Here is a 24952-nt window from a genome sequence, read left to right on the forward strand (position 1 = left end):
TCCTGAAACCTGGATGTTTTACTTCATATTATGAGGCATGTCTTGCCTTGCTTCAAAGTAGCCTAACCAAAATCCCACCATAGAAATAAGGCAATTATTTTATAAAAGACTTCCTTATACTGTACGATTTCGCCTGTTCTATTGGTTTTCTTTTATTAACCAGCTTTCATTGTCTAGCAGCCAAAGGCATTATCCTAGTCATATTAGCAACCCGTGATAGTTGTCGCATCTTTAGATCTTCCCTCTTCCAAAATTTCGAACGGATATTTCCATATGTCCATGAAACCTCGCATGTGTGGTGCACATTTTAGAATGCTGTTTTGTCGCAAATTGCGTTTTGGAGGCCTAACGCTGAGTGCACATTGCTAAGCTTAAAATGTGAAGAAATAAGAGTTGATCTACATTTTATGCTAAACATTCTGATCTGTTCCATCAGCCTTATTAACTGATATGGCGTATACCTCCACTCCACTACTTTAATACGCATCGTGGGGATTATGGAGGAAGTATATGCAATGCCCACAACACAAATTGTGCCTTGGTGTTTTCCTTTTGCAACCAGGGCATAGTAAAGCAACACTAACCTCCACAAATGCTGTTTACATTGATATCCATACTGAATGAAGCACTTAAGGAGCTCATGTACACACTCAACTTTTTCACTTAATTAAAAAAAGGGGGAAATTAAGTTAAAATGTTTTATGCAACCGGGCCCAGGTCTTTTGGAATTTTAGAATGGAATGTCAAATGGCAATACAAGGGCTCCAGTCATTTCAGTAAACATCTTGATGAGGCCCTTCACTGTTCAGTGTACAGCCTTGGCCATTCAAATACACCTATAGCCACCCACATCCACCCCAACTCTGCCTTGAGAACATAGGACAAATATAATCAAATCGCTGCTACTGCCTTTTGAGCCTCAGCCCAACTTCCTTAAAAAGTGTCAGAATTTAAACCAAGGTTGGATTAGTATTGCCTCATTAGCATTATAGCCTCCTCCAAAAGAGCTTTGAATGATACATTAAGACGTTCAGTGCAAATTAATTATGACCCACTTTGAGAGGACTCAACCAGGAACAAAGAGATAGAGCCTGGCTTTATATTGCATTATAGAGGCACCCCCCCCCCCCCCAAAACCCAGATGTGGGGCGGGCTGAGTGGGAAGGAGTGCAGGGGAAATGGTGTGTGGGGTGTAGAGAGTGGTGGGGGAGGGTTGTTGAGGGTAATTGAGTGAGACCAGCAGTGCCTGGTATCCTGATGGAGCTAAAAGGGATAGGCTGGAAACCTGACTGTCAAGTCCCCCATTTCAAGGGCCTATAATTGCAGTTTAAATGAATTCCTTGTCTAAACCCATCTGATGCCCATCTGAGAAGGGAGGTCTCAATGGCACAAAGGGCTACCTAAAACACCTGATCCTGTGTGTGTGTGTGTGTGTGTGTGTGTGTGTGTGTGTGTGTGTTTGTTGGGGTCAGCCTGCCCCTCAGCCCACCTGAGCTCTCTGATGGATAATACATTCAAACAATTAGCCGCCAAATTGGAGACATTAAGAGGCATCATTCAGAAATGTAAACAAGCACTGAATTCCTGGCCCTTATTCTTAATACCAAATGGCACCCTCTTCCCTTTATAGTGCACTACTTTAGACCAGGGCCCATAGTGTTCTGGTAAAAGTAGCACACTATGTAGGAAATAGGGTGCCATTTGGGATGCAACTGGTGATATTTCTTTCAGATTGTCCAAAATGTCAAAGCATTTATGTGGGAATGACTGAGTCTAGTAGTGATTAATCCTAATGTCAGAAATTCAGTTTAGGCTTCAGGAGTCTTTTAGCATGTTGAATGGCCAGAAAATTGCTGGATTTATTCCCAAACTTGAAGAAAACCTCCCTATTTTGAATGGAATTGTGGTTAAACATGACAGTTTTTTTTACATTATGCCTTCAGTGTTGGGTTTTTCAACATTTCGTCTACGAAAAACTGAGAAAGTATGAAAGGACAAAATATTTGAGACTGAATAAAAAAAGAGTAGTATTTAATTTTGTGCTCTCATCATCATCCACTCTGAGCTGGGAAAACATTTCCAGAGAAAAACAAGGGTAATGGAGAGAGAAGAGTGCTTCATTATGAGTTGCGCGCTGCACAAATGGCAGTCGGAGTGAGAATGAAGAAAGGCTAGCATTAGCGATTAATAGGTATTGGCTCTAGCAACGCAGCAGGCCATTAGCTACCAAGAACACAGTCACTTCTAATGCCTAATATTCTAAAAGGCATTAAAAACGCAACGGTACCAACAATAGCCTATCAGCCCATTTTAAATAGCTTGGTAACAGAACAGGTAATCTAGTTGGACTTTAAAGATGTGTGTGTGTGACTGCCTTGGTCTCAGGGCTTCCACACAGATTCTTTTTTGTCTCTCATCGAGCCAAAAAAAATAAAAATTCAGCCACCCAATCCTCAGTATCCACCCTCCAATTTGGGATTCAAAGCGCCTGTCCTCTATGGAAATGTAAAGTGAATGATAATCCACTGTTGGGTATAGCAATGCCAGGATAAGCAAAGCTTAGCGAGGAGTGTGGCGAACCATTGCTGAAAAGTTTCAAGCGCTAAGAAAGTAAGTAATTGTTTACCATCGATTTACTTCCACCTTTTATCTTCGAAGCTCTTCTCTGTGTGGAAACCCTGAGACCTACACAGTCACACACACACACTGGTATTTTTACTCGTATTTCCACACACATATAAGTCTTTGCTCATGCTTTCACAGAGAGAGTGGGCTCCCAGAAAAGCTCGTCTCTCAACATAAAGGATAAAGCTAGGTCTACCTCTTATCAGCGTAGACCAACATTGTATACATCATCTCTCTGGACAGTATTTTCAGTAAGCTTGTTCATCATATTAGCCAGAATGTTACAGTGTGGCATCAAATAAGGGTCTTTTCTATATCTGTTACATTACACTCAATTAGAGAGAATACATGTGATGCCGGTATTTACAGCCAAGATGAAAGAAAAAAACGGGATGAAAAAAAGGAGCACATCTTTCAAAGAAGTGCACGAAATCCACATTGCAATTACTGTCAACTTAAAGCATCTAAAACCACACTACCTGCTTCAAACATCAGAAATAACAACAGAATGAAGGCAAGTCGTATCAAAAAGAGAAAAAACAGCAGCAAAAAAGGTACACTGTATTCCTCAGATTACAAAAAAGCCCCTCTGTCAGGTAATAGACTCAATGATGTGTTCAATAGAACATTTTTGCAGGCAGGCAGAGAGACGGAGAGAGGAGTGGCGAAGTGGGGTAGCTACCTTTGATGTTTGTTGGGTCTGTCAGATGGCTGGGGAGTGGACTGGGGGAAGCTCTATTAGACTTGACGCGTTGCTACGATCCACCTGGGAGATCTGCCTCACACAGCAGCTGCAGCGAAGAGAAAACAAGGACACGGGGAAATAAATAATCAACCAAAACAACCATACCCCTTTACATAATACAACCGCTGCAGGTTCACACACACAGGTACTAGTGGAGGCTCCTCAGAGGAAGAAGGGGAGGAGCATCTTCCTCAGTGATTGTCATAAAAATACAAATTGTAAAACATTTAAAAAGTTATCCTTTTTAGATAAAACTATACTAAATATAAATCAAGTCACCAAATAATTGATTTAAACATAATATTTTGCATTGAAGGTCTACAGTAGCCTCAACAGCCCTCTGTAGGGTAGCACCACGCTGTACCTGGAGGACAGCTAGCTTCCGTCCTTCTCTGGGTACATTGACTTCAATACAAAACCTAGGAGGCTCATGGTTCTCACCCCCTTCCGTAGACTTACACAGTAATTATGACAACTTCCGGAGGACGTCCTCCAACCTATCAGAGCTCTTGCAGCATGAACTGACATGTTATCCACCCAATCAAAGGATCAGAGAATGAATTTAGTACTGAAACCATAAGATACAGCTAGCTAGCACTGCAATGTATAAAGTGTGGTGAGTAGTTGAGTCAAAGAGAGAGAAAGACAATAGTTGAACAGATGTGAAGAAAATAATCTCTTCCAAAATTGAGAAGCAAGAGGTCATTTTTTTCACTTTCGTTTCACTTACTTAGCTAGCAAATGCAGCTAGCTAGTTTAGCCTACTCAAACACAAGGATGCTATGTTAGCTAGCTGGCTATGACTATCCAACAACACTGGAACTCTTCCAAGTCAAGGTAAGCTTTTCGTTTTACTAATTTAATGCAACCGGGGCCCACCGGTGTCAGTGCTAAACTGCTTACTGACTGTACACTAATGTTACTGCATGATTCTAGCATGTTTACTAACGCGTTAGTTCTATTAGCTATGTTGACGATGACGTTACTTCAGCTAATATGGTGACAACGATGTAGGCTGTGTGTAGCAGTTATATGGTTTGGCTTGGAAAGGTTCCCTCGCCTGGTCACATACAGCTGATGTGTTGTGCACTGAAGTCCACAAGTGACGAAGGGAAAAGATCAGGAGGAGGAGAGCGCATAGATGCGAGAAGGAATACAACGTGGCTGTTATGATCAGGGGTGTATTCATTACGACAATTCGGATTAAAACGGAACAAAACAAGGATAAACATACCTGAATTTGTCCAATAGAAACTCTATTTTGCAACTGTTGGACTAATGATTACACCCTCTATCAGCAGGCAAGAGTGTGCGAGGCGGTATTGAATGTGTCACTGTCTGTCCATGTGTCACTGTCATCTCAAATTTCTCTCTCAACCTGTGTGCACCTACGTTGTAAACGTTCATTCATTGGCTAGGTTGTAGCAACCTCATGACGGGTATAGAGAAAAATTAGATTATATTGTAGTTGCCTAAATCTATCGTTGTAACATTGAACTGGGTGAATGGAATATGAATGAGTCATCCAATATGCTGTAAGAGAAATAAGGCCATGCTCATGAATAAACTAAATCGTCCTCCATCAAACGGCACTGACCGCCACTGGCATGTACACACACACCTCAGTCTGTCACTCTCCCCTGTAACAGAATAGGTCAGTGTGCTAACCTAGTTCCCCCCCTCCAACAACCTAATTTGTACAGTAAATGGTTATCCCTTTCTGTTGAAGAGCCACTGGACATGAACCTGTCTAACAGATTAGGGAGTGTCCTCTAGCAGTGGGTCTAATAACCTGACAGGACAGGAGGGCACTGCTACTGCTGGGCAAAGAGTCTTTAAAGGTTTCAGTACTGATGAAATCAGACAAGCCGTGACATGGGTAGACAAACTGCACAACTGCTCCTTACTGCCATAACCTGCTGGTTTGTCTTCGGTTCTGTTTGTAGGGGAGTTTATCACTGTAGCTGGTCCCATCACCAATGCATCATTTCTTGTAACCCAACGTCAGCATTTCTAAAAACAGCTTTTTAGACTCCAGGCCAAATAAGCTTCACGGTACACAATCAGCCAGGTAACGTTATGTTTCATTAACTATGATCGGCAAGGCCCTCAGGTAAATCCTGCATTTATTTTTTTGGTCAACTTCCTCGTTCTGTGCAGGATTAGAATATCTCTACCTCTCCAGGGAATCTCTGCTTCTTTCTCTTCAAGGACATTTATGCTTAGAGCACCTTGGATTTCTGGGACAAACATCAAAAAAGTGCGCTAAGCCTGTGTCCAGGCTGCATTAGTTACCACACCACTCACCCCTCTCCAGTCACGGCAAGCCCCCGATGGAGAACTTTAAAATAGGAGATTATACCCAATGCACACAATAACGCAACAAAGTGGCACTTAGGCAACACGCCTTTTAAACTAAATGTGATAAACTCCCTTTACGTGCCCCAATCTCTCCAGGTTTCGTCATGCAGACAAAAGAATGATTGAAGAGGGAATCAAGTTACTGTGATCCCTAAAAAAATATAAATCAATGCTATACAGCCTATCCTGTTAAAATCCTTCCCGCCAGACGTCAGTCAGTCCATCTATGACACACCACCAGCATGACTAAGTGTCACCCCTAACATCACTATCCCGGCACTGCAGCTAACTGAAGAAATATCATGCAAATGTTAGTTCCTGATACTGTACTGACTACTGTATTTCAATCCTACATTATTCAGAACCTTGCATATTCTATCACAACTTGTCACAACGCCCCGCACCATTTGGAGGAGGCCCCAGTGTAATTCTCAAATTAATAATGAATGGGTTGGGGGCCTGGCTGACAGATGGTGGTGCATCCCAAATGGCTAGATACTGCACTATATTGGGCTCTGGTTAAAAGTAGTTCACTATATAGGGAACACGGTGCTCTCTATTTGGGACACATCCCATCTGGGGATTGGCTGATTGATCTGGTCGCTTCTCTGCGCTGTCACCAAGGCAATGCAGTGTTTTCTGGGAGGGGAGCTGGCAGGTATGAGTGGCCAAGTTAAAATATCCTCCACCCTCCTCATCCCTCCAGCACTCCTCCTCCCTGATATCAGTGGGAGAGGCAGAGAGGTGTGTGTGTCACCAGGTAGGCAATGATGCAGGCCCCTATCTATCTAATACAGTAAATGTAACCATACACACCTAAAATGTTCTCCCTAACTGTGTCCAAGGGGCTGAGTAACTACATACCAGTGTGAATAGCATGCTGACTGGCACATTAGACCACATCTACTATTACCATGTACTGTACCAAGACTTAAATACCATTCTACGGAAGCCTCATGGCTTTTATGGACTTTGTCTGCTTCAGTTTGCTCTGATTGAGCCCGCTGCATAGGACCAGTCCAATCTGAAGGAATGTATGGTGAAACTGTATCGAGCAAACTCTCCAAAAGGATACAGTCCATGTGTGCCAATAACAAACAACCTTCACATATTACATATTCCTCAAAGACTAGTAGTCTATTAACTTTGAATTCAAATAACTATGACCTCTACAATGTGCTCTTAAATCCAGCAGGCTTCTCACTTGCCTACAGGTGGAGTCTTATGGAGAGGCCCCCCCAAACCTCATTCAGGTGAGACGACCTTTATTGAAAGCCTGGGCTTAACCGTCATCCCATTCAGACGTGGTGCTGCATGCGTAATACCCTGGGTATTACGTATTTGTCCTACTCATCATCACGGCTCTCGTCTCCCCTGTGCCTCTGTGTCAAGCGTCAGGAAAGGGCATAATCAGGGCCGGAAAGAAATGACATTCTGATCCCCCTGATCCGGACGTTATTCTTGAGGGGTTAGGAGAAAGCCTACCACATTTCCATGTATCCAGGTAATCCATTCACCTCGCGCTGATGAAAGAAAAAAAAAAACGCCGAAATATTGTACAGAGAAATGTCTGTCCTTCCCATTGTGAAGCCAGTGAGATCCAAGCTCCTGCAGACCTGAGCAGCTAATTGAGTATTCCAGCTGAAAATTACAGCCCATCATCATTAGGTGCAGCCGGCTGACGGGGCTGCCAACATCAGAAAAAAAAGAAAGAAAGAAATGGTTCAATTTGAGGCTGCTGAGCGTTCATCCCAGAGCTGACCTTCGCCAGCTAGCTTTCCCCTCCCTCATTTATAGACAGGGAGGAAAAAAAAGACCTTGCAGCCAGGCAGGCCCATCAAAACTCAGACTGAGGTGGAGAGCGACAGGGAGACAGATCGAAAATGCCCCACCGGCGAAAAGATTTCCTGCCAAAACAAATTGGCAGAGCGCTCTAATATCTGAAGGATTGTGGGAAGGAAGAGAAAGCTGACTTAACAGGGATGTTTGTGGACCCGGAGGCCCTTAGAGTGTCAGAGGACAGCAGAGGAGTTTCTCCATGACCCTGTTCCAATACCGCATCATTCTTTCCTTGTTTCCTTGAGGCAAGGTTACCACCCTGTTATTTCCACCAATCCAGCTAATTCAAAATCTGTGAATACTTAAAGGTTGGGAAAATGGATGCATTACTAAAGTACTCCAACAGGGCCAGAGTCTGCCCCAAAACAGTGAGGTTTTAGCATCTCTGCATCTTATTTCATCAGATACCAGATGGCATTTCATCAGATGCCACCCACCCCTCAACCTCCCCTCTATGATCTTCATAGGGATTGGCATGGCCCCAGTAGCAGAGAGAGAATAATCGATGTTTGCACTTTAAGCCACTGTCTGAGATTGCTGTTTGATTACATCACAGCACACCTCACCTCTCTGCCACATACATCTGTACTCCTCATAGGTTCATGCACACAGAATGAATCAGGGGAGAAACAGCCGAACACTGGAGGCTCTAGTTAAGGTGAAAGTTCTATATGGACACCGGAAGCTCTGGTTCTAAGGCGAAGGAGTTTTATAAGAACACTGGAGGCTCTAGTTCTAAAGGGGAATTAATTCTATTCCTAGTTGGGACAACAGTTCCACTGTGAAGAAAGGTTCAATTTGCTTCGAAGCAACAACTCAAGACCTACAATACAGCCTACAAAAATACCACTTGCCTCCATTTTTTTATTTTACTCTAGAAAAGTATACTTTGATATCATTATTGAAATTAATTATCAAACATTATATTGGGGCCAATGTCGGCAACACAGAACCAAATCTGGACTCCGGCCAGGTTCTGTGGAGGACGATAAGTTACAACAAAAATTGGCAAAAAGGGTCAAACGTTGTCCCTGAAACGGACCGCAACAGTTACAGTATAAAACCAGGAAAGAGATCAGTGTTCATTATTACACACACTTCAAAGACAGCACTGGGAATCAGATCAGACAGTGATTAGACAGGAGTGGTAGGAGACTAACTCACTGCAGTATGCATGTGTGTTTACTATCCTTGTGGGGACCAAAAGTCTTCACAAGGATAGTAAAACAATGAAAATGTCTAAAAAACTGGGGGACATTTTGCCGGTCCCTACAAGGAAAAAGGCTATTTTAGGCTTAGGGGTTAGGTTTAGGGTTAAGATTAGACTTAGGTTTAGGGAAAATAAAATGTTGAATGGGCATCAATTGTTTGGTCCCCACAAGAATAGTAAAACAAGTGTGTGTGTGTGTGTATGTGTGTACACATTTGATTTTTTTATTTAACTAGGCAAGTCAGTTAGAACAAATTCTTATTTTACAATGACAGCCTACCCTGGACGACACTGGGCCAATTGTACGCCCCCCTATGGGACTCCCGATCACGGCCGGTTGTGATGCAGCCCGGGATCGAACCAGGGTCTGTGTGCCACTCGGGAGCCTTCTGTGCGCTTACATGTGTGCGTGTCCGACCCCAGGAGGCTGATTGTGAATTCATCCCAGCGCCCCGTTCTCATCTAGAACATATGGATGATCAGTCTACCTGATGGAGCAACAGAAGTTAGAGCAGGTAGGAGTTTACACGCTGCCAGTTTGAATAAAAGATCCGCGCTGGGATTTGTGCTTGACAGGGCAGCCTAAACCTTGTACTGTTCAATTATGTAACACCAAGTACTGCAACCCAGGAAGGCATGTGCAGGGCTCTGCTCTCATCGGAATCCATCCAGAGAAACCACGGAGGGAAGCAGGACTTGATCTCAGGTTAGGATGAGAGACGTGTTTATCGGCAGCCAGGAGATCAAAAGCTGCTGAGAGGACATTATCGTCTCTAAGGCTGTCCCCCAAATGATACCTTATCCGCTGCACTACTTTTGACCAAAGCCCAGGTCAAAAGTAGTGCACTATATAGGCAGTAGGCAACATGGGTCCATTTGGGTTAAAGTCTAGGTCTATTCCTGGCTGTGGTTGTGCAGAGTGAGGACAAGGGTACTGGTACGCTGTCATAACATTACATAGAAGGTGATTGGGGGGGGTTACAGTTCATTAGACGACAATGAACATGTTTCACACCAATTATAATTTAATTAAGAAGGACATATTGTTGGCGAGCAAATAAGAGCACTGGCTGAGGGAAGAAACAACATATTAAATTGGTGGGAATTGTTAAGTCTAATCACTGTAACAAACAAATGAAGTAAAGGAAACTGGAGCCTGACAGTGGAGCTATAAGCTCTAGGGCATTATACTGCATGTGCAGAGTGAGTGTGTGTGTGTGTGTGTGTGTGTGTGGTGAAGGTCGTTATAAAGACCATGACACAGACAATGACATCTCCTGTCATCGTTTAAATCAGCCAGCCTTGCTAATTAGCTTCAGACCACTCAGAGGAGAAGAAAGGGGGGTAGGGTGGCGGTTACATATAAGACAGAGACGAGGTGAGATACACACACAAATATATATATATATATATACACACACACATATAAATATACACACACACATATACACTGCTCAAAAAAATAAAGGGAACACTTAAACACTAATATGTATGTTGTATATACACACACACACAAATATATATACATACATATAAATATACACACACACACATATATACACTGCTCAAAAAAATAAAGGGAACACTTAAACACTAATATGTATGTGCACGCGCACACACACACACACACACACACACACACACACACACACACACACACAGAAGTGTGTGGAAAGCCCTTCAAAATTGTGGTTTCAGTTATTTCAGCCACACCCCTTGGTGACAGGTGTATAACATTGAGCACACAGCCAAGCAATCTCCATAGACAAACTTTGGCAGTAGAATGTCCTTACTGAAGAGCTCAGTGACTTCCAACCTGGCAACGTCATAGGATGCCACCATTCCAACAAGTCAGTTCGTCAAATTTCTGCCCTGCTAGAGCTGCCCCGGTCAACAGTAAGTGCTGTTGTTGTGGAAACATCTATGAGCAACAACGGCTCAGCCACGAAGTGGTAGGCCACACAAGCCCACAGAACGGGGCCGCTGAGTGTTTAAGTGTGTAGCGCGTAAAAATCTGTCCTCGGTTGCAACATTCACTATAGAATTCCAAACTGCCTCTGGAAGCAACGTCAGCACAAAAACTGTTCGTCGGGAGCTTCATGAAATGGGTTTCCATGGCTGAGCAGCCGGCACAAGCCTCAGGTCACCATGCGCAATGCCAAGCGTCGACTGGAGTCGTGTAAAGCGTGCCGCCATTGGACTCTGGAGCAGTGTAAACGTCCTCTGAAGTGATGAATCACGCCTCTCCATCTGGCAGTCCGACGGACGAATCTGGGATTGGCGGATGCCAGGAGAACAATATCTGTCCCAATGCAAAGTGCCAACTGTAAAGTTTGGTGGAGGAATAATAATGGTCTGGGGCTATTTTTCATGGTTCGGCTAGGTCCCTTAGTTCAAGTGAGGGGAAATCTTAACGCTACTGCATACAATGACATTCTAGACAATTCTGTGCTTCCAACTTTGTGGCAACAGTTTGGGGAAGGCCCAGCATGACAATGCCCCCGTGCACAAAGCGAGGTCCATACAGAAATGGTTTGTCGAGATCGGCGTGTAAGAACTTGACTGGCTTGGACAGAGCCCTGACCTCAACCCCATCGAACACCTTTGGGATTAATTGGAATGCCGACTTCGAGCCACCTAAATCTCCCAACATCAGTGCTGACTTCACTAATGACCGTGGCTGAATGGAAGCAATGTTCCAACATCATCTTCTTCCTAGAAGAGTGGAGGCCGTTGTAGCAGCAAAAAGGGGGACCAACTCCATATTAATGCCCATGATTTTGGAATGAGATGTTTGACGAGCAGGTGTCCACAGACTTTTGATCATGTAGTGCGTGTCTCCACTTTTCTCCTCATCTTACAAAACATTGAAATCTCTAGCCTACTGAGAAAGCAATTACTAATCACCAATGAACCCTTTAACAGGAGTTGAGTGATGCTGTCCAAGTCAACTACTGCATTTCATCCCAGGGCTAGCGCATACAGCCGGAAGCTATAGAAGTCAGCCCAATGTAATTAACCACAACTTTTACAGTAAGAAAAAAAAAAGATGTATTTATAGAACGCTGGGTAAGTCACCATTTCCTGAGCTGGCCACGGAAAGGAGAGGCAGCTCCACTGTCATTAACTGCAAACCACTGGTCACCGGAGACTGAGCACAAAACAAGATTACGGCTACTCGGTTCGTACTGCTCTTTACAGCCCTGGCTGTATGGATTTCTAACCACACGCTGTAGGTCTTCCTGTTTTGTTCTTCTAGTCACATGTGATTGTTCAGCCAGAAAAAAATAAAGTCCTCATCAGATTATCCCAGAAGTAAATCCAGGTAGCTGCACATTCAATTATTTGAATTCAGAGTTTCCATTCCGTCAGTCATTCAGGAGGAAAAATGAACCTCCTCGTCCAAATAGGAGTTCAAAAAGAATTTGAGGCTTAAATAGAACGCATTATACGTTACTCAGATAGCTGGAGCCAGAGGTTGAATCCCAAATGGCACCCTATTACCTCTTTAGTGCACTACATCTGACCTGCGCCCTGTGGGCGTAGTGCGCTATAAGGGGAATTGGGTAACAATATTTGACACACAGCGACAGTAGTTTCTAAAAAGCATATCCTAGTGAAATATACCCTGAAAACACAGTTCACTGATGCTGAAACTGTGTCTTAATATCAGGCCTCATAAAAACTAAAATCAGGTAAGTGTTAAAGCCAAATGAACCCCATGTACCTTTAAATAGAAATGCTCACACTAGACTTCATTGAGTTCTAAGTATTCATAGATCCAGAGTATGGCTTGCTTAGGGCATATTTCAGATGGTCTAAGTATTTAGGTCTGCCGTCCCTCTACACGCCACAGACTTCAGTGTAAATGTAATCTATAGTTTGTCAGTATTATTAATTATCCTGGGCCTGTATTCACCAATTGTCTCAGAGTAGGGGTACTCAGGTATCCCGTCTTATTCATTATGATCAAAAAGGCAAAACTGTTCATAGATCAGCATCCCTGCTCCGAGACACTGGGCACTTGTAGTCTCTACCACATGCCTTAATAACCTTTCCACATGTGAGTTCCAATTATCTCTAACGCCCCCGCCCCCCCAGCAGCGTTAGTTTTTTATGTGTGATGTCAGAATGCTCTCACTGTTCCAAAATGTGTTTGTTACGCAACAGGACAATTAACCCGCACTGCCCTCGAACCACGACACACTTCATGCTAATTATCTATAGGCTATATTTCAACTTGTCAATTAGAAATTATTTTATAAGAGTTTGAATTGAGGTGTTCCAGCTCCTCATTGATTCACACAGAAGTAGGCCATTTCACTTTGCCGAGAATTTATGTTTGAGGCTTTACTGTACCTGACAAACTTCTCTCTTCAATGAGAGCCCAAGAACCTCCCAAGTGTTTCCCATGATCAAGTATGCAGGCATTTGCACAGTCTAGCGCAAAGCTTTCCCCCCTGGCTGGCACTCGCATTGCCTTCATTGTTGTTTTCCTTACAAATAATAGGACTGTGTTTGACAAACTGTTTCTGTGAGAGAAAAAAAAGGATGTTGCCATTTAAAATGCTGACTGTTGCGTCAATCAAAACTGGACATTCCAAATAATCGTTCTAATCACACCGGTTTAAGCGTCCGCTGCAGGGACCACTGCACATGTGTGTTGGTACATGTCAAAAGGTTAATGTGACAGAAACCAATTGAGATGGGCTTTCTGAGAGGCGGGAGGTTGAAGGGAAGACCGAGGGAAAAGATGTAGGAGGTAATGGGATTCTCATTAATGTTTCATGGATATTATTTCTCTTCCAGGCACTGTGGTTCTTCTCTGGAGAGGGGAGGAGGTTGAGGTGGGTTGATGGGGGGGTTAACTGACAGACAGACAACCAGTTGTCATGACTCTCCTTGGTGAGGATCAAAAAGGACACCCATTGGCTAGGCAAATGTTTGAGGATAGCCAGACCATCCCCCATGAGTTAATTGTTACATTATTAATTTAAATCGAGTGTGAAGTAAACATAGTAGGTAATTATTTGATAAATAACAGTCATCACATTAATGATTGTCACGTGACTGTCTTACTGAGTCAGTCTGAGTCAGACAGATTTCATCATCCCGCTCCTTTACTGAACAGACTCTGTGCTTTTGGTTGCAATTTTCTTATTACATATTTGGAGGCCATGCATGAATGTGCAATTCATATGAATTGTTAAGAGACAAACGGAATATGTGGGAAGATTGTTATTCTGTGCCTTACCCCGGTAACTCCCTGTTACAGGATTAGATTGAGTAGAACCCACAGTCCAGGCCAACTTGAGGCTGCCAATGCATTTCAGTAATGCCTGAGTTTTATAGGTACAATTTACAGCCAGTGTCAGGGCTTTGGGACTTAGCCTGGACACACCAACAATCAAAACCTTGTTTCCCAATAGAATCATTCAGTGTTTCATGCCAACGACAATATATTTGTTTTCATTCAAACAGACTACAATGCTATTTTGTATTCCAAGAGCTATTGTGAAGATGGCCAAGTAAGTGATAAATAACAACACTATAGACCTACATTGAAAAATAAATACTGTATCCACCACAGTGATGGCAATGCAAAGTCACGAGAATGTACTAGAATGTTGGTGTAATTACGTTCCATGTCATGTTGTCCTGTGGTTCTCGTGGTCGTGGTTTGATGGAAAGCTGGCGACTACTCAACAGATATCACGGCAGGTACATCAGAGCTGACAAACAGCAGGCATTGAAAAGGAGAAGACACATCCATGAGAGAGGGAGAGTGTTCGAGATAGAGGCCATATCCATTTGGCAGACGTTTGTGATTTCTGTAGCACCGCTCCCTCTCCCTGTGACATTAAAATGAGACAAACCTGGAATTACCTCAAGTGCTCAAACCAAACGTCAGGTGCAACATAACAGCAAACTGCCATTTGAGGGTTTTAACACGGGTTGACAAGACAGGCTGCCACTACAGAATGTTCAGGACAACAACAATGTGCCACGCTCGGCTGAACACATCCAACACACAGCTGAACACATCCAACACACAGCTGAACACATCCAACACACAGCTGAATACAGAAAACACACAGCTGAATACAGAAAACACACAGCTGAATACATCCAACACACAGCTGAATACATCCAACACACAGCTGAATACATCCAACACACAGCTGAATACATCCAACACACAGCTGAATACATCCAACACACAGCTGAATACATCCAACACACAGCTGAATACAGAAAACACACAGCTGAATACAGAAAACACACAGCTGAATACAGAAAACACACAGCTGAATACAGCATGAGAAAATGTGAGATCTCCTGTGAGTCTATAAAACAGACTACTTTCTCCCTCTCATCTTTCACAACAATTCCCTCTTAATCTATTCAAAGATGGGAGAATTACTCGGAGCCATCTTGGAGATTTTACAGCAAACCCTTGGCTCGGTCGTGTGGGGTGGAGCAGGCGGTCTGCTCAGGAACACCAATTAATAACTCTGCCTCGTCCCAAGACGGAGAGGAGAAACTTTGAGGAGAGGCCACAGGGACAGCATGGGGAATACCACACACACACACACACACACACACACACAACATCAGAGATCCTATAATAGGATCTCTATGGGTTACATGAATTCATCGGTTCAAAACACAATGTCATTACTTGTTTTTAGAAAAAATAAATCCAATTCGGCTGCCAATTTCTATTCCTTGGTATTAAAATCAGATATGAGGAAGACTTTGTACTCTGTGTTCCCCCGAGCCCTTACGACACACCTCAGTGATGCTGCCTGGAATCAGTGTAGGTGTGGGATGGGTGATATTCACTCACAATGCAGCAAAACACAGCATAGGAGCCAAGACATCCTGATTGTGAGTGAAGGTACTGTCTAATTACCAAGGCCAACTACACCACTGCAGATATCATGCGGACACTACAATAACAAGCCAACTTGGCTAACGACCAAATCTAACCTTATCATTTCACATACTTCTGTGATTTCTCTAAGTTCGACAGAGCCAAATCTATTACACATTAAAAACTGTAATGCGGGGATTATTTCCGGAGCACAAAGTACTCAGCGTTAGAAACTTCCCAGTTAATCGATTGCATTATGTAAAAGAAGAGCTTAAAACACTACAACCACAAACTTCACAGGCTAATATATGGTTCGCACCAAGAAGGTATCCTTTCAAAGTGATGGCTTTCAACAGCGGCACACTGCTCATACCACCTGACCAGCCATTCCCTTCCTGCTCCGTTGGGGATATAAAGAACATTACAAATAGCTGAATTAGGTCCTGTCACATTCCCCAGATAGGGCAGTGCATCTCTATTGACCCTGCTGAGCCTTTGGGTCCCGTGGGGTCTGACTGTTGGTGCCCGACAGGATAAAGTGCTGCTGTGCTCTTCAAGGAGAGCTTCAGGCTGCGTGTGGCCAGGACACTGATTCTAACACCTGCACACACATTTTCTCTCTACTCGCATACGATTCACTCGCTCTCCATTTGGTTTTAACAAAACGTCAGGAGGACTGACATGGCCCGCCCCCCCCCTCATCCTCCTCCTCATCCCTCCCGCCACCGGAGATTGACTTGTTATGGCGTCAGAGTAACTATGTTAAGGCACCTGGAGATGGAGAGGAAACCGAGCCAGAGCAGGAAACTGCTGTGACACACCCAACCAGCCCCAGCACACCATCCATCAACCGAAATCATCCGCCGTGCTTGTTCGGAACTCTGTCTCAATGACACTGAGGAATGCAGGTGCAGCGGCAAGAGGAGCTGATCTCACCTGCGAGCGCACTCTAATAAGTGTCTATTAACCAAAATAAAGCCTTGATAGGAGAGCAGTGGATGATAACGTTGAAAGATTGACTGATTCGCCATGCTTGATTCTACGCCCTGATTATTGACTGTTCACTGGACAAGAGATTCATATCCATTAGCGGCTTTTCAGAGAGATATTCCCTGCCATATTTCCTCCAATACACACCCATGCACACAAACTGCACAGTGTTGATCAGAATAGTGTCTTCTGCTGCAGTGCAATCGGCAGCAAAAACACACCTTTGGAAGAACACACAGAGACAGAGACCGTCAGGGGGAGAGACTGACCTACGATCTGAATGAGTGCCAAAAAGAATGACTAGAGAAAAGATTTCCTTTCAAAAGGAGGGGTTATCAACCAAAGAACAACGCCCTTGTTACAAGAGGGACCTGAAAGCGGATACAACTTGCCTCATTCATATGATGGTCAACGAGTGTCCCATATTTCTGCTCTTAAATGGGGTTCATGCATTCTTCATGAGATCATTTTTGAGCCCTTATTATATCTATAATAAATATAATTGTAAAATCAAACAGGCAGGGATGGTAATTTCTGGAGTGTACAATGACATTGTTTTGTAAGGTAAATGTGCCAAATGATTCCTGGCATAGATAAAGTCAATGGCATCAAACCCAGACGGTAACGGGAACAGAAGAACATTTGGGGGAAATCGCAATTATAGAGCATCCAGAGACAAACTTGGAATAGACAGACCGATCCAATTTCTCAATGATGTACAGTTCATGTACCAGCCAATGCATTCTGCTCCTCCAATATCTGTGGCCGCGTCGCCACTGGTGCTAGGAGCTTCAGTGAGTTAAAACCCAGCATATAAAAACCCAATTAGCAATGTATCATAGCTGGGAAAGGGATATGATTGTGTTCAGACAAAAAAAAAGAAAGTGTGCTCACAGGGGTTCGTTAACATCCACCAACAGTCTACCCTTTTACTTCCTGCCGCAATACAAAATCGCACTGAAATTGGCTATGAAATTTTAAGTAGGCTACTTAACATAACATAAAGTCACTCAGCCTGAGTATGGGGACAAAATGGCAAACTGTAGAATTTGAGACAGCGATAACCGTTGTTTTAGCGTTAGATTTCCACTCGCTTTTGAAGCATCAGCCATTTGTGGCATCAGGTCAAGTAGGGTCGAGGCCAAGATAACATGTCTTTATTCTGGCACTTCCTTCGGGGCACCACGGATACCGCAGTAAAATAAAATACTAAACTCCTCCTCTCGCCTCTCCAAACGAGGCATGTCTTGAGGATTCGTCAACTGCAGCACCTGCGCTATACTGCACAGTCTACAATTTGACGTATACATACCATGGTTAATCAGAAGTTACACAATAAAACAATAAGACTGTGGTCAGAGATCAACATTTCATACACATACTGTGCAAAGTGGGTGTGTTCCACTACGCACCTTTGCATACAGACGGCTAATACATTCACAACTATTGTTGTGGTCATGACCTTTCCATTTCACGTTTACTATCATCTGATCTCATGCTATTAGAAGTATAGAACAGACTTACCTGCTGTACTCATTTTACATAGAGTTACTTTCATCTTGGCATCATATGATTTGATCCATATGTGGTTCTGTTTGATGAAATAGACCTTCTCTTCCACTCCCAGAGCATCTGGGGCCTCAGATCTATCTAGCTAGCCTCCTCAGGCAGACAATTCAAACAGCAACACTGAACGCAGAGGTATTTTAAAAAGTCCAGTGCATTGCAATCACTATAAAAAGACTACGACAATAACAGTAAACTTGTTTGGCAACACTAACACAGGTAATCGTGATTATAAAGTACAAACAGACTTAATATATCTTCAGTACACACAGCCAAATAAATGCTTGGGAAGAACCTTCAAAGAAATGTGTTTCCTGTGTGTTTAGTAATCAGGCACAGCACAATAACCCTAGTATGCCTTTGCAACAAAACAAAAAAAAACACCAAGGCCACTCTATTGTCTGTACGGTCCGATTCAAGCCCATGCGGAACAAATGATTACATTTGTTACACTATGGACTGGATAGAGAAGGCTATACTGTAGCAATACACATTGGTACAACAACGTCACTCCGTGCGTGAAAGAGACACCGTGGTTGGCTCCAGTGTAGACAGACAAAGGTCTTTTTCATGCACTACAGTCCCACCGACTCCATCACTTTCAGAGCAGTCAGTGCCAGCAAATGTTGTGCCACAGCACACCACCCACCTCAGGTTGGGGCCCTGCTCATTACTTCACAGGAAGAAAACAGGTTAAAGAAGAACAAAGAAAGTATTGATCCCCATCTGAATCTCCCTGGTAGATGAAGGGAGGAAGTAACACTTCCCAACTTTGTGGGGTATTTATTCTGAGACAGTGAGCGAGACAGAGTCCATAGGGGTCTATGCGAGCCATTGTGGTTTAGTAGTGAGAACAGAATAGGGCTCTGGAGACAGGGGGAGGACAATGGCAAGAGGGAAACAGAGGGACAAGTCAACCTTGCAGCAGAGATCTGCTAGCTTCGCTCTTCTCACAATCAAAATCACAATCTCCCATGCAGAGAGCGAGCCATTCAATTGCTGACTGACCCAGCCCTTTCATTTAGACTGGGGGGAGCAGAGCAGTTCCATTCCATCACCTCCCAACCTCATCTAGCTCTGTCTGCTGCTCCTTCATAATCAGCTGGGAGGCTGGCTGGAAACCTGGCTTCTATACACACTACTCTTTTGCTGTAGCTACATAGTCAGGCAGCCTTATACAGGCAGCTAGCTGCAGCTATGGGTGGAAGGTCAATTAGATGGTGCCCTTAGAAGGGGAGTGGGCAGATAGGAGGATAGGAGGATGGGCGGCTAGACTTCAGGAGTAGAAATGACTTCTGGTATGTCACAGACTGAAAGACATAGGGCCAGGGTTTGGGGTGCAGCAGTCCAACTGCCTCACGGGCGCTTTGTAGAATGAGATAAGGATCAATGGACCTACGAGTCAGAGTCAGGGACCCCCGTCCCCTCAATGGGTGGTCTCCGTGGCCCTCGTGGCCCCGTAGTGACTCGGTCCAGTGAAGATCTAACCAGGTCAGCCTTGACTGGAAGCCCTGAATTTGTCTGATCTGCGTCGTGTGTAGACCCCTGAAATCTGACCTAATCAACAAATCTAAATGGGTGAATCGATGAAGTGAGACCATACTTTACAGTATTTGTGGAAAAGAATTATCTGTGATCTTAGATTAAAATTAATTGTAATATGGTAACGTGCCCTTTGATTTTCCAGACTATTGGTTCACCACACACAAGTTGCTTTGATAACATCTCTCTGTAGAGAGCATTGGTAAACAGAACAGGTCTGACCTGTTGAAATCCGATGTGAAATCAGCTCAAGTGGAACTCCCTCCTTTTATTACCAATTAAAGCCGGGGTTGCCTGGTTACAGGTGGCAGCAGAGAACAAAGATAGAGAAACGGAGGATATTTGATATTACACACCACTACTACTCATCTCTGGAGAGTTCCTCCCTCCGACGCTTATTATTACCACCACCACTAACGATTTAATGCTGCCAATTGCTGTCCGGCAGGCATACCCAACAAATGGTCCGTTTCCCCTCCCACCTGGTGTTTACAGCGGCTGTCCCAAACGCCGTCCTATTCCCTACATAGGGCTATGGTCAAAAGTAGTGTACTATATATGTAGGGAATTGAGTGCCATTTGGGACGCAGCCAATCCCAGGCCTCCTTGGCAGTCATAAATCAATACTACCCCACTGTAAACCTCAGACAGCACTGAGGCTCTCTTTCTCTCCACAATGACTCCGAAAGCAGCTAGCCAAGTCTCGTCCGCGACTGGGAGAGCTTGACGCACGCCGACACCGCAGAGAGAGTTATTTTAAAGACACACACACACACACACACACACACACACACACACACACACACACACACCACACACACCACCACGGGGGTTTCAAATGTGCTGATGTAATGGATGAATGTACAGGTAACTGCCAAAATAAAAGGAAATGAGTGATACAAACTATATTGAAAGCAGGTGCTTCCACACAGGTGTGGTTCCTGAGTAAAGGAATTAACATTCCATCATGCTTAGGCTTATTTTGTCTACCATGGCTATGACCCCATATGATGACAATGACCCCATCCATTGAATTGAACACTTATGGGAGATTCTGAAGCAGCGCCAAGAGACAACGGTTTCCACCACCAACAAAACACCAAATGCTGAAATTTCTCGTGGGAAAAATGGTGTCGCAGATAGAGAGAACACACACACACAGTGAGAGAGACGGAGAGAACACACACAGAGGAAAAAAATCTAACTTGTAATGCATATGGTGCACCTGTGAGGGAAAGCCTGCAGTCAGAGGTTGCTAGGGGGTTGTGTAGCTCGTGTGTAACCATCTCTCTCTGCCTTCTGCTGGATTCTCAGACTTCATGCCAATTCCATGCCCTTGAAAGTGTGACTCTGGTAGGGAGGAGAGGGAGGGAAGGGGAAAAGTGTGTGTGCGTGTGTTCGTTGTTTGTTACTGCAAAGGAACGGTAGTTAATTTGCATAAGTTTTAAAAAAAACATTCCTTCTTAAGCCCTAATACATGCATCTTCAGTCTGCAGTTGAATTCACTTGCTCTCTATAATATCTCCATTTGAAGAGATGAAATATCTCCATTTGTTAAGAATAGAGGAGACAGGGATTGTGATTCGATCAGGGGGACAAAAGACAGGTCTGGTTTGCTGTGACTGGAGGCTGGTCATAAAGTATTCCTTTAGTGGGGAAAAAAAAACACCTTTCATGGTGGTATGGAAGCAGTGGGTCAACCTGATCTTGAATCTATTAAAAGAAGGCCCGTCATACATGCTTGAAGCCCCCCACCTTAATCTTATCTCCAAAGCAGCACAGTCACACGAATTAACATTCCTATACACTTTCCAACCATCTGAGAATAGGATTCGGTCTCTCTCACGAGAACATACAGACACACACGCACAGAGTCACACACACATGCACAAGCGTGCGCACACGCATAAGAGCACTCAAATACGAGTGTGCGCACACACACACACACACACACACACACACACACACACACACAGGAAATCAATACTAAGCTTCAGTTACAACACAAAGCTTTGGTTCTCAACAAGAGAAAAATACAAATCATGAATCAAACTTCTGTGAATGATTACTCTTAGGCGACACTTAAGCATTTCTACTGGCCTGAGTTCAGTTATTACCTCTTTTTATTGGGGGTGAAAAAGACAAAACAGAAAAACAGTTGTACCCCTGTCCGAGTGGTAAACATTTAAATAGCTCATGTCTTGGCAGCTGAGAGAGAGAAGACATGGCTGTAAAAATGACATTCTCACTTTTTGGCAGACTTCGTGGAACTTGGTTGGTACCTTGAGAAACATTCCAAATCACAAAGGGAAGAACAGCGCACCCACAACCAACAACAGACATAGTATTCACTAAGCACACTAGAAGCCTAATTAGTAGTCCTTCAAACCTGCCTGTGTGAAAATATTCTAAATCAATTTGATTGTAAATAACCCTATTTTCCCCCATCCACATACAAACAATTAATTAGCATACCAATAGCAACATGGAACTTGTAGGAGTGAAATCCTATCGGGACACAATTTGAGAAGGTGACTAGAATGTTTCCAACGCTGCTTATGGAGAACAAAAGAGTAGAATTTACTTCATACACTAGATAATACATCCCCCACTTCTCTCCTTTCATACTCAGGAAGTTGAAGGTGCAATCTGTGATTGCCACACCCATTTTCGTTCGCTTTTAAATTCATGATGTACATCAATTGATTCTTGAATATAACTTCTACATTCCTTATGAGCTTAGTTTCAATTGCCTTACCCAATCAGAACCCAAAATGTAAGCTTGTTTTACTCCTTTGTAAACACAACATTGGCCCAACGCTCTAACCACTAGGCTACCTGCTGCCCCAAGATCACTGATTAGAATGTAATGATTAGAGTCAGAATTAGTAACAGTATTAAAATATAAAGAAATAGATTTGGTTCAAATTCTATCCAATCACACGTGTCTTACAGGACCTTAAATAAGTCAGGGGAACAGGTGAGACTTTGTAGATAAGCCGTAGAAAGATGTCTGTACATACAGGCCAGTGGAAATCTCGGTAATATAGGAGGCTTAGAAGTAAGACTAAAGTTAACCATAGACGTTGATTCCTCTCCTCATTGCAGGAACTTGAACATGACGAGTCAAACGGAACTGTGTGTTGTGCAAATACAACCTCCCCATCATAATGTTGGCTTACTGGACACAAAAATAGAGAAAACGTATAGTAGGCCTAATACTACTTCCTATATCACTCCCCAAAATGTCTGCAGTTTGACTTTAGAAGAGCATTAGTGGCTGGGGCATGAAGCTCTGTGCTGTGCGTGTAGTCCCATCAGCGGAGGCATGATGCGTGAAGGACAGCCATGCAGCCACCGACAGCATAGGAGATCCCCTGGATTAGTCACACTCCAAGGCCCCACGCTGCTCACCGACGCCCCTCACAGCACCGCCACCACTCCCGCTATGCATCCCAATCCCCGCCACCACATCATTACCATACAGAACACATAATGGAGCTATAGACCGCCAGCAGACAAAAATACAGCCCAAAGTCACCACCACCAGGGCAGTGCAACACAGCACCAGAAACAATAGACCACACACATACAGGCCTAAACCAATAATAGCCACTCTCCACCAACACAACCGCAGAGCAAATACAATAACACGTCAATACAGAGTACTGTAACAGCACGTAACAATACAGCCACATTAACAACTATAATGACAACAATTATAACCATAAAAAGACACATTGCTGTATATATAGCCTTTAAAGAGACAGTACACACACACACAAAGAAAAATTAAACAATGTACAGCTTAGCTGCAAGCTACACTGAACAAAAATATGAAGACAACACGTGAAGTGTTGGTCCCATGAGCTGGAAATACAAGATGCCAGAAATGTTCCTTAAACACAAAAAACCTCTCTCACATTTTGTGCTCAAATTTGCTTACATCCGTCAGTGAGAATGTCTCCTTTGCCAAGATAATCCCTCCAACTGTCAGGTGTGGCATATCAAGAAGCTGATTAAACAGCCGGATCATTGCACCTTGTGCTGGGGACAATAAAAGGCCAATGTGAAATGTTGTCACACAACCAGTGATGTCTCAAGTTTTGCGGGAGCGTGCACATGGCATGCTGACTGCAGGAATGTCCACCAGAGCTGTTGCCAGAGAATTTCAATTGACTGATTTCCTCATATGAACTGTAACTCAGTAAAATCAATGAAATTCTTGCATGTTGGGTTTATATTTTTGTTCAGTATTTCACTGTCATTGACAAATCATGTGACAATTAGCATTTTCTTTCATTCGAGCAATGATCAATATATGGCCACAAATAACCTAACTGGAAGTGCTTGGTCCAACCCCAGGGAAATGGTGGTAGACACTGAACTCCACAAACTCTCCATATCCCCTTTTCAATGCAGTGCTCTGACCGTGATACAGTGAAGTCATTTGAAGTGGCAAGTTGAGAGCACAGAAAATACACAGAGCCCTTGGCTTTGGTGTAGCAGTGACTTAAATGACTTCACAGTTTACGAGGTGGAAAAGGAGGGAGCTGAGGAACTTACCACAGTGTTACTGCTACAATAGGCCTAATGTGCTTTCCAAACCCTTTATCTAGAATGAATTTAACAGGAAACGAGAGACCGGATAGAGAGCATTAGATGCGTGGCAGGGAAGTCAACTCCCATTTAATCAGTTGGCTCTGTGCAATAATAACTGCTGTAGTCTGGTTCTGTGTGTTGCTAGTCTACTCCGTGCTTCCTCTAAGGAACAGGAAATCGTCAACAGACTGGTAAATGCTGCAGATATCTCTTAGACCTTTTCTTTATCTAAGAGCATCTCTCCTTGTAGGTTGTTGTGGGAAATGATATGTTACAGGTGTCTGGCTCAACTAAGTGGAACGGAAAGCGTCAGGATTCACACACTTTGGTAACTACGTTGATAGGCCTAATCTTCAACAGGAATAACAGCACAGCTATTTCCATAATCATTTAATTTTTGGGCAATTATTCTCCCCAATTTCATGATATCCAATTGGTAGTTACAGTAGTTTCTACACATGTCCCGTCGCTGCAACTCCACTACGGACTCAGGAGAGGCGAAGGTCGAGAGCCATGCGTCCTCCGAAACACGACCCTGCCAAGCCGCACTGCTTCTTGACACACTGCTCGCTTAACATGGAAGCCAGCCGCACAC

The 24952-nt window shown here is 43.6% G+C and overlaps 1 protein-coding gene across 18 annotated transcripts in view; it reads right to left on the bottom strand.

Moving 5' to 3' along the window:
• The window catches only part of arvcfb (ARVCF delta catenin family member b), a 250535-nt gene that overhangs the window by 137919 nt on the left and 87664 nt on the right, over window positions 1-24952 (bottom strand). For 17 of the 18 annotated variants that reach the window (XM_014170900.2, XM_014170903.2, XM_014170897.2 and 14 more), the window contains one exon: window positions 3308-3416. The gene's annotated coding sequence lies outside the window, so the exon portion shown is untranslated. Of the gene's footprint in view, window positions 1-3307; window positions 3417-20980; window positions 21070-24952 lie in introns of those variants that run through there. The other variant, XM_014170898.2, reaches the window with a different exon arrangement.

Source organism: Salmo salar, chromosome ssa24, assembly GCF_905237065.1.
Source record: "Salmo salar chromosome ssa24, Ssal_v3.1, whole genome shotgun sequence".
NCBI classification, from domain to species: Eukaryota; Metazoa; Chordata; class Actinopteri; order Salmoniformes; family Salmonidae; genus Salmo; species Salmo salar.